This window comes from Colius striatus, chromosome 22, assembly GCF_028858725.1.
Source record: "Colius striatus isolate bColStr4 chromosome 22, bColStr4.1.hap1, whole genome shotgun sequence".
NCBI lineage: Eukaryota > Metazoa > Chordata > Aves > Coliiformes > Coliidae > Colius > Colius striatus.
The window spans coordinates 4915389-4926797 of NC_084780.1; positions in this window are offsets into that span (position 1 = coordinate 4915389).

Here is an 11409-nt window from a genome sequence, read left to right on the forward strand (position 1 = left end):
CTGGGGAGGGGGGCTGGAAGTCAAAAGCAAAACAGAAGAGGAGGGATCTGGGCCCAGTTTTGCTTTATGGATGTAATTAGGTGACAAACTTGTTCACTCACCTAAGAAATTCGTCACCAGAGTGCCTGTGAGCTGACAGACACGCTGTGTTTTCCCTGGGAGCCCTGTGACTGACAGCACTTTTCCTTTCCCCACCCCTACATGTTCCCATTTGGAGCTGGAGCCACGACAGACACTAAATCTATTAGTGCCTGTTATTGAACCCCTAATATTTGCATCAGTTGAGGAAGAGCCTCGGAGCTCTTTCTTCCCAAGCAGCCGTAGGCAGGGTGAGGGGGAACACAGGCGTGTGATGAAACCTCACCAGGGCTGCTGGCATGCTGGAGCATCTTCCTTCTCTGTGGTGCACCCCATGGGGGAGGCCAATGCACATGAACCCCTTGAGTCCTGGGAGACCCTTCCCAAAGGAGTCAGCAGGAGACAGAGCCTCAGCTCCAGCTCAAAATGAACATTTTTCCCTCCAGTTCTGACCTCGTTTCATTCCTCACATCAAGGAGGAACCTTGTACTCGGTGTTTGCATCGCAGTAACAGCTCTGGGACCTTAGTGGGACTGAGGAAAGTCCCTGCTGCTGGGAGTGACAAGGTGGTGGGTAGTGCTGAAAGTGAGGAGAGAGAAGTGACAGCTCGGGAGAGCCGCTCTCCCATCACTCGCAAGCTGTCAGTCCCGGAGCTGGGGAGGCGGAGGAGCACCCGGGCTCCCGAGGCTACTTTGGTGCCTTCCTTCCAGAGACAGGGAGGAAGAGCCAGGCTGGAGCCAGAGGCTGATCCCCTGGGGCTGGAGAAGGCTGAGGGTCCCAGCCTGAGTGCTGTGGTACCCGGCCTGGAGATGCTGCAGAGCCCACACGAGGCTGTGGTGCCAGGATGGGGATAGCACAGCAAAGGCAGGGTGAACCCCAGCAGATCCTGGGGGGATTTGTGTCTTCCTGCTGCTCTTCTGTAACCCTCCAAGAGAAAGGTACATCCCTTGAGCTTGGCTCAGCCTGCTGCTCCCAAAAAGCTGCTTCTGGAGCCCAAGACCCCAGGGAGAACAGCCTGAGGTCGCAGTGCTGCACGTGGAGCGTGGGCAGGGCTGGCATCACCTCAGCAAAGCCACTCTGAGCCCACAGACATTCACCTCCCCCACTCCCAAGTGCTTCATGCACCAAGTCAGGTGCCAGCATCCTATTCCCAGAAAGGCTGAGCCTCTCCTAACCTGAGCTTAAGGCTGCCCATCGGGCCCCTGGGCGATACAATTAAGTGGCATCGCTGGTATTTTGCTGGTGTGGATGCCACAGGACAAAGCTGGAGCGAGCTCTAACACCCACTATGAGAGGGAGAGAGGTGGTGAAGGCAGGTTGAAAGAATCAAAGATGAAAAGGTGACCTGTTGGAGGAAGAGAAGAGGAAAAACCCACAAACGCTGCCAACCGCATCCGTGGGAAAACAAAAGAGCAGCGACTGCTGTATTTGAATAATAACCATCAATAATACATTGCTGAGAAGCTGCAGATGACTGCAATTAAAACAACAACAACAACAACAACAACAACAAGAAAAAAGGGCATTGCATTCCCTGAGCAAAAGCTCAATTATTCCTCCCAGTGTCTCTGCTCACTGAGTTATGTGGAAATGAAGCGGTTCCCGGTGCCGTGTGGCTCAGCAGAGCTGGGCAGCCCGGCTGGAAGGCACTAAAGGAGGCACAAAAAAAGAGGCAGGGAGAAAGAAGAACCCTCATGTAGGGGGTTCTAAATATTTTACAGCTCAGGAGGAGTGGGGAGCCACGGATATAGATGTGATTGCGGGCGGCCGTGGTGGGAAGGAGGAATTAATCACAGCGACGGAGGAGAAACTTCTCTGGAGGAGCACACGTGTGCACACCCACGGCTGGAACAGCTCTGGAGGGTCCCTGGGAGCTGGGGATGGGCAGTTTGGGGCTTGTTCTGGAGGGTGTCAATGTGACTTGGTGCTGTGACTTGGTGCTGATGACGTACCTCTGCCCAGTGCTGGGTCTGACACTGCCAGTTCCTCAGGAAGCACAGAGGGCAAATATTTGCTGGGAAAACCTTGGGGATCCCCACAGGTGAGGTGGAAACACTTCTTGTTAGATGTACAATCTGGGTTTGATGCAGAGTCCTGCCTCCCAGAGCAGATATGAACAGCCCCTGTGCAAAGGTGCCAGTGCAGAGGCTTGGGCACAACCTGCCTCCCTGCTGGGGCTGAGGAGGACGGTGACCTGTGTCCAGCTGAGCCCCACACACACACAATGCACCCCACAAAGTGTTCTCCCAGGTGCCAGCAGGCAGGTTCCTGGTGCAGGAGAGGCTGTGGCTGCTGCTGCAGCCCTGGGGAGCAGGATAACACCGCTGCACCCTGGCATTCACAGAGCCAACACACAGAGCAAACACCAGCTGGCAACCCCTCCTATCGCTGTTCAAACAGCGGCACCGCTATCCAAAGAGCAGCAAACAGGCCCAGGTGTAGGGCTGCCTGCCCTCCCCTGCTGCCCTTGCCCCTGCCCCTCCTCACAGCAAACCTGCTGGAGAGCAAACACTTGCCCTGGAGCAGCTTTGTCCCTCCCCCAGGAGAGCATCAGCAGTGCTGGAGCAGAGGGAGGTCAAGGCGCTCTGTGCAGCTGGAGCCGTTCCCCACCCTGCACAAACTGCTCCATCCCTGGTGCTGCCCCAGGTCAGTGGCTTGTCCAAAACTGCCATGTATGGCAGGACCAGGGGAATCCTCCCAAGGTCAAGAGGCTTTTCTTTCCCTCTCAGCTCTCCACCAGTGCTTCCCAGCCATCCCAGGCACCGTGCAGCAGCAGGGATGTCCCCATCCTTCTCTGCCTCCCTCCTCCGTGGGCTGAGCAGAGGGACAATCCTAGGGGCAGCCTGGGACTGCCATTCCCAGCTCCAAGCCTGTTCTCCATCTGCTGTGTGTCTGTCTCAGCATAGTCCTGGGTGTGACTGGAGTGCTTCTCAGGGCCACCAGCCCTGTCTCTCCTCTCCTATCCCTACCCACACTGATTGGAAGAGCTCAGTAACACCTGCTGGGTGTCCCTGCAGGTATGAAACCCTCCGTGCCTAAGGATGCCTCTTTAAAAATTAAAGCCTTGGTGAGAAAGAAATGAGTCATGACAGGGAGAGATGAAGCTCATGGCATCTGCAAATCACTGAGGAAAGGAGAGCCAGCAGCAGGGCTGGGGCTGGCTGGAGCTGTGACCAGCTCTGATGCACTGGGAGAAGGGATGGAGGTTAAATGGAAGACAGCCAAGGCACAGGCCACTCGACAGGCTGTGCTGGGGAAGCTGGGTCACAGCCACTGTATGGGTCAAGGCACTTTCCCTTTCCCTCTCTTGTGTGTCACCATCAAGCTAAGAGCAGAGCTTTTCTCTACAGCCCTGCAGACACCAAGCCCTGGCTCAGCATCCAGACACAGCACACTTGGGAAGCAGATGCCTGCCTTGTTTGGGAAGGTGACAGGGGCCTCCCATCCTCTTGTCCTGTAAGGTACTGCCCTGACACGTGGTACCCATGATGGGCAGGCTCTGAACGCCTCTCCTGCCCTCATCTGATGCTGACCTTCATTTCCAGGCACTCATGTGAGTGAGCAGCATGGCTGGGCTGGCACCCCAGCTCTAACACCAGGGTCCCTCAAGCCATGAGGATGCCAAAGACTCTGCTTCCCCCCCAAACCAGACCCAGCCTCCAGGCCACCAACGCTTCCAGCTGAGTGTGAGACCCCACAACACCACTGGCCCTGGGACAGAGGACAGCATGCAGCAGAATTACCTCAAACCCTGGCTGCCCACAAACCTGACTCTGCAGTGCCTGATACTAGGAGAAGAGCTGGAAGAGCTGCAAATATGGCACAGATGTATCACTTCTGTGAGACGAGCTTGTGTCTCACATCAGCGGTGACGCCAGCAACTTATTTCCCTGCTGACTGCTGAGATGGCTGATCCACTCCTCAGCTCTGACGTGTGAACCTGCCCTTAATTTCCAGTGGCATCAATATGTTATCTTCCTTCCTCTTTTTTCCTCTCTGCCAGCCCCAGTTTGCTCCATGTAGGACATGACAAGCAGTGATAAAGCATCTCGAGTGATGCTGGGAGGCCCTGAGGGCTGGCACATCCCAGGCTCCCGAGGAGCAATTAGGTAACGGAGACCAAGGGCTGGGCTGCATCCCTGGCAGCTCACAGTGAACCCAGGTCACACATGACACATCTCATACATAAAGGATGTGTAGGGATGAGGCCAGAGAAGAGCTCCCAGCAAAAAAACCCCACAGTATTTGCATTGGGGAGGGAAGCCAATGGGGTGTGTAGGCAGGAGAGTGAGTGAACATCCCTCCCTAAACCCCAGCACACAGCTGCACCCTGGCCAAAGGGACGTTGCAGCAGGCAGGACAAGGGCAGAAGCTGCAGGACTGGGATGCTGTGGGCTGATGTTTGAGGGCACGTGGATTCAGCCCAGGTGTTCAGAGACAGGGACACGAGCCCGTGGCCAGGATCCCTGTGTGCTCAGCTGGCTGCTGAGGCAGTTGCCAGGGCCGTGTGCTGTGTGGTCTGGCAGCTGTAGAGCTTTGTACACATATTTCTAAGTACACTAAGCCCATGGTTTGCAGGGGAAGACGTGAGCCAAGAGCCTGCAATTGTCTGCACGAGACCGTAACCTTTGGGGAGCGGAGCCTTTGTGCTCTTTACTGAGCTCAACAGCAATTGTTCTGCTCTGCCAAGCTGGAAATTGGCTACAGATACCATCACCCAGGCATTGGGGATGAAGAATAGACTCTCAGTCATTAGTTGTGGGCAATGCTGTGAGCAGATGGGGAGGAGGAGGACTGATGCCATCCCTCAGATCCAAATCCAGCCGCAGGTGGAAACAAGGCAGGGAGATGCCTGGGGCAAGGGAGAGGAGGCAAAGGCACCTGTGTGCCACCAAGGAGGGCTTGGGAAGGCTGGAATCCTCCAGCCCTGCCAGCCTCACAGCCTCACTATCCTTTGTCCTAGTTACCTGTGACTAATATCCTTCCTCCCCTTTGTCCTGCCCTCCTGCTTCCCCCACGGCCCCAGCCACCAGCCTCTTCCTCCCTCAGCTGACCCCAGTGGGGATTGGCAACGTGCCTTCAAACCCTCCAGCAAACCAAGAGGAGACAAAGCTGCCTCAGGACTGAGAAGACTCCTTCCAGCAGCCCAGGAGTGCTGTGGTGTGCTGCCTTTGGATGAATCAGATGCTTTTTGTCATTCACTCTCAGCTGACCGACAGCCCCAGCAGCGTAAGCCAGGCAATGCCTTTAAAGGGAAAGGGCTCAGAGCAGCAGGAGAGGCCCAAGGCACAGCAGCACGATGACTAACTTGCTCCCTCACACACATATACACACCCTCTGCTCCAGGGGCTGTGGTGGCAGGAACTGTTGCTATCAGAAAGCAGAAGCTGCTTCCTTCCCTCTTGCCCTCCACTAAGATTTTCCAGTGACCATTCTGCAGTGCTAATGGAAACTTGCCCAGTCTCTGACCACATCTTCTCCAGGGTGTGTGTTTGGGGTGGTTTGGTTGGTTGCTTTGCTTTCTTTCTCAGCTGTCTTTTAGCATCACCTGCCCTGAGCTGGCTGCCCTTGAAGGACAGGCAACATCTCTACTGCTCTGCTATTGCTACTGAGCAGGGAACTCACTTGGTCTGGCTCTGAGCATGAGACACACAAAGACAAATGCCTCACTCCCTTGCACTCACCCTGACCTCAGGGGTCCCCAGCAAAGAGGAGCCAACCAGGGCACAGAATCACAGGGACCACCAAAGCTCACCCAGTGCAACCCCCCTGCCAGAGCAGCATCACCCAGAGCAGGGCACACAGGGACTTATCCAGCTGGGTTTGGGATGTCTCCAGAGAAGGAGCCTCCACAGCCCCTCTGGGCAGCCCCTGCCAGTGCTCCCTCACCTCAACAGGGAACAAATTCCTCCTTGTGTTTCTCTGGAACCTCTTCTGTTGCAACTTTGCCCACCATGAGGGCAGGGGTTGGCTCCAGCATGACCAGGCAGAACTCTGCTGAGTGTGGGCTCCAGAGGTACAGTGTGAGAGTAGCTGGGGAGCAGGGAGGGGGGTGGATGCAGCAAATCCCCATCCTTGGCATTTGTGAGTGTGAGCACAAGATGCAGAGGAGAAGCTGCCACAAGATGGGCCATGCACAAGATATCCAGCCCCCCAGCCTGAAGCACACAGAGACAGACCTGTTCCCCCCCCAGGGACCAGTGTGATGACACAGTGGAAAGTGCAGACACTCAAACACATTTTGGGAGACTGAAAAGCAGCTGGTAAAAGCCTCACACTCAGCTCCCTGAGAGAGCCTGGGGCAGCCAGGCTTTCCTCTGTCCTCCCAGCCACCTTCACACCTTCTCCTCTGGCAGCACAAGGACTCTCAGCCACGCTGGATCCAGCCTGGCCAACGGCACTGATGTGAACCACAGCAGCATCTCCAGCACACTAATTCAGTCTTAATCAACTCCTCAGTTGTTAATTAAAAAGCCCCACAGACTATAATCCCCAGTCCATGCTCAACAAGAGACAACCAACAGCCAAAGTGCTCTCCTTGTGCTCATTCCCTAAATCTGTTCCTAATTAGGAGGGGACTTACCCCTGCAATTAATTGCTGGTGCCATTCATTAGTGATTAGATATCACAGATGATCTGTTTGGAAAAGGAAGCAGCAGAGTGGCTAAATCAGCTCATAATGAATTGAGTGTCCAAATGGTGGTAAAGCCTCTGTAACCTGTCCAGGGGACAGCAGGGGCTGCAGGATTCCAGCAATAAGCTCCTGGCTTTGGGATAAATGAGGTTTGGAGGTGGTGGGGTTTTTTTTTGCATGGCTCTGGGAGTGCTGCAGAGATGATGTTTGGGATGCTGAGAGCCCCAGGGGCTGTCACTGCAGAATGAGGAGCTGCACCCAGCAGGATGCAGAGCCAGTGTCCTGGCTTACCCCAGCTCCTCCTCACCACATCCAAACCCTGAGGGGAAGCTGAGGCTGAAAGAACCCTTCCAAAGCAATTACTCTGGAGTAGCTGCTTTGACTCTCCTCCAGGTATCAGGGAGCCTTCAGGAGCACAGGGGTGTGGGAACCTCACTTTATACCCAGCTTCCCCCTAGACTGCAGAAATCACCCAGGTCAGCTCATGTAACCTGGCACCAGGCAAGGGTGAGGAATGTCCCCCATCGTGTGGCATCACCAAGCTTGCAGGAGAGAGCAGAGTGACACAGGCAGGGTGCAAGGGGAAACACAAGCCCTTCTCTAACCCACCTTTAAACTGTTCAGCTCTCCTGTGCCTTTTCCCCAGCACCCACCACCCTCTCCCACACCACAGGGTGCACAGTGCTTGGGAAGCCTGTTGGCTGCAGTCACTGCTGACAGCACTGGCTGCTATTATTAGCTTCAAGGGAAGTGAAAGTGTTTCTGGGCTTCAGCATTTAATTTTCCCTCCCAATACAGCCTGTGTGGAAACAACTTAACCCTCTACACCCAGAGCCATCCAGGAAACCACCACACTGCAGGTGAAAAAGCCCCAGGGCTGGGGAACAGCAGCTCAAGGCTCCCAGCAGGTCCAAGCTGCAGCTCCAACTGGTTTTCAGCAGTTTTCCCATAATCAGGGTGTTTCAGTGATGTTTGAGCTCCCTCCACCACTGCCAGGTCACCATGAGGGGCTGGAGCTCTCAGTGCCTTTGCTACCAAACCAGTTTCTCAAATGAAGATGCTTAGGAAAAGAAGACACAAGGTGTTAAGTGAGAGAGGAGTTGAGCTGTGTTCTAGGCTAATGGCTGGTGAAATGACATCAAAAAATGGAGCAAAGCAAACCCTTGAAGGTAGGCAAATGTAAACAGGGAGAGAAACTGGGACACAACTTCTAAGCAGGAATAACTGTTTGTTGCTGGTTGACAGGGGAAGCTTGAGTGACTCACACTGGGGATGGCCAACTGGTCCCAGCTCTCCTGGGGCATGATTTGACCCAGTGACTGATGGGCTCTGGGACAAGGTCCTGGCAGCCCTTGGCCCTGCTTTTAGTAGAGACAGATTTCCACATCAAGCAGCAGCTCCAGGTCTGTCCAGCTTCACCAGACTGCTTTTCCTCCAGCAGCTCAACATCCAAATGCTTTCTGGCCACCATGAGGCAGGATGGAGCTGAGCTGATTGCCCAGGGGCAGATGGGCTCTCTGCAGTCCATCACTCAGTCCTTAGGGGAGCTCCAAAGGAAGGTTATTTGCAGCTTCTGTCTGGCAGCTGAGGATACCCTGGAGAAAGCTCAGGAGAGCATTTGGACAGGGAAACACCATCCCCTAAAGTCCCCTTCAGCCCTGGGCAGGTGGAAGGTGTGGGGGGTGAGCGAGATAATTAGATGCTGCAAGGACTGCAATGAATAACAAAGACAATTGGGCACAAGACAGACAGGAGTGAGCAGAGTGATGGATGTGACAGGACAGAGAGACAAGTGCAGGGCCAGCCAGCCATCTGCATGGCCAGGAAGGCAGTGGGCATGGGGCTGGAGGGGAGAGGAGTGGGCAGAAGCAGCCTGTAAGGTACATATATACCCATCTCTCTGGAGGAGAGCCACCTGATGACTAATAATAATGAATTAGCATTGAGGCTGAGCTGTGCTTCCTTGCCAGGCTGGTAGGGGCTGAGAGCAAGGGCTGCTGCCTGCTGCCTCTGCTGGCCCCATGCCCCAGCCAGCCCTGAGGCCACCAGGACATTAACCTGCTTTTGCAGAGGCTGCTGCCCACGTCAGGCAGCTTTTAATTAGACCGAGCACTTCCGAGCATCCCCCACAGCCCGGCTGGGAAGAGCCAGGGGCTGGCAGAGCCCAACCTTCCAGCCAGAGCCTGCAGAGGCAGCACTGGGGACTAGGTGCTGGGTCTCCACACTCTGCCTGCACCCCTCAAACCCATCCTGACCCCTCTCACAACTGCTGCCTCACCAGTACCTGCTGCTGCCCTCACCCCGAGCTGAGACTGTCAGAGCAGCCAAGCTGGGAAGAAGTCTGGTGCCTGTCCCAAAGCCTCTGCTCCCACAGCCCTGTCATTATGGGGATTTCTCTTTCCTTTTCCTTCACTTTAATTTGCAGCCTCTGTGGTTGCAGAGCTCTGCTCCTCCCAGGAGAGAGGGAGGGGGGAAGGCACCCACCCTGCTGAGGCACAGACTCTGATGATACACAGCATCCAGCCCCCAGCATACAGCACCCAGTTACTGTCTGTGGCACAGGGCCACCCGTGCCCAGCCTCATGCTCCTCTCAGGGGAACTTGGCAGCAGGTGCCTGCTCCTCACTGCCTAATCCTGCTCCCTGCCACCAGCCAAGGGCTGACAGGAATAAACACATCCCTGAGCCCTCTCAGGACATGCCTTTCCATAAGGGGAGCGAACCTGCCGGCACTGGGGAGGTGCTGCTGGCTCCCAGCTCAAGGGTCAGCTGGGGCAGGCAGGGAAGGGGCAAAGGCAGCTCCTGCAGAGCCCAAAGCCCAGCATCTGCTGCACATCTCTTGCAGAGTGCTGAGGGGGAGAGCCCACCTGCACCCCTCATCCTCCCAAACCATCCCCCCACCAGCACATCATCACTCAGCACCCCTGACTCCAGCAGCAACAACCAACCTGCTGGCCACAGCCCTGGCCCATTAAATAGATTCATTAACCAGAGTGTTAATTGGGGATAAGGGGGCTCTGGGAAAGCAGGTTGGAGAGGAGCTGGTTGACCTGTGCACCCCCAGCAAAGACTGACCTGCTGGGCACAGCTCTGGGACTTCTGAATGTAAAGAGGCCATTAAGCAAATGAATTAGCCAGAGTGTTAATTGGAAATGAGGAGAGCCTGGGACAGTGGGTAGGAGGGAGAGGAGCTGGCTGGTCTGTGCACCCCTAGCAGAAGGACAGCCCTGGGGGACTCTCGTGGGCTGCTCTTGCTGCTGTGGGCACACAGAGGGCATCCCCAGGTGCCACAGTGGGCTCTGGGTGCCACCTTACCCATCACCAGGGCTGGCCCTGCAAAGACAATGCTCAAAGCATCACTCCCAGTACCCGTCTGTTTTCCCACCCTGCCATGGAGACGTCTCCTTACATAAACCCTGCTAAGTAGGACGGCCTTTTATATCTCTGCCATGGCTGCTGGTGGCTGTGGAGGCTCCAGGCCTCTGAGCCATCCCCTCTGCCTGCTTGGCAGCTGAGGAGAAAAGCCATCAGAGCACAGGCAGGAGAGCTGCTCTCATGCCCAGCCCCATGCCATGGCCATGCTGGTGCTGGGAGAGTCTGCACCTTCCCCAGGCACCAGCCCTCGGTGCCATCTGGGTGCATCCAACACTGTGTTGGGTCCTGAGGGCTTTGGGATGGATTCAAGCCAGGAACAAGGGATGAAGGACTGATTAAAGTGGCTGAGATGCTGTAGCAGAGCAGATGGAAGGGGTGAGCATGAAATGTGGCTCTACCATGCTCAGATGCCTTTTCATTCCCCTGTGCTCATCAAGGATGGCTCCATCACTGGGGCAGCCCCTGTGCAGACCAGCAGCTGCCCACAGCACCATGCATCCCCATGCATGGGCCAGCAGCTGCCCACAGCACCATGGCATCCCCCTGCATGGGCCAGTAGCTGCCCACAGCACCATGGCATCCCCCTGCATGGGCCAGCAGCTGCCACAGCACCATGGCATCCCCATGCATGGGGCAGCAGCTGCCACAGCACCATGGCATCCCCCTGCATGGGCCAGTAGCTGCCACAGCACCATGGCATCCCCCTGCATGGGCCAGCAGCTGCCACAGCACCATGGCATCCCCCTGCATGGGCCAGTAGCTGCCCACAGCACCATGCATCCCCCTGCATGGGCCAGCAGCTGCCACAACACCATGGCATCCCCCTGCATGGGCCAGCAGCTGCCACAACACCATGGGATCCCCCTGCATGGGCCAGCAGCTGCCCATGGGACCATGGCATCCCCTAACTCATGACCCTTTATGGCTCTGTCTGCCCAGACCACCTCCTCCCTGCTTCCTTTCCTCCAGCCTGTCAGACATCTCAAATCACAGCTTCAACAAGGGTAAATTTTTGATGACCAAGCTATAAAATATTTGTTGCATGAGCTTTCAATTATTCAGCATGGAAGTGCAGCCAAGGTGTAGGCAGCCCCAGCAGCAGCATCCTGGGCTGCAGTGCTCTCCCTGGGGCAGTGAAGAATGTGATGGCCACGTGGGACATGGATGTGCTGGTGATGGCTGGAGCCTGGGCAGAGGCAGCTACAGCCCCTCTGCCCCACTCTGCAGGGAGGAACCTCTGGGGATGTGTCACACAGCCAGAAGATGCTCATTGTGTGCTCTGGATGCTCAAGGCCATAGTTACATGGATCAGGGCACTTGCCA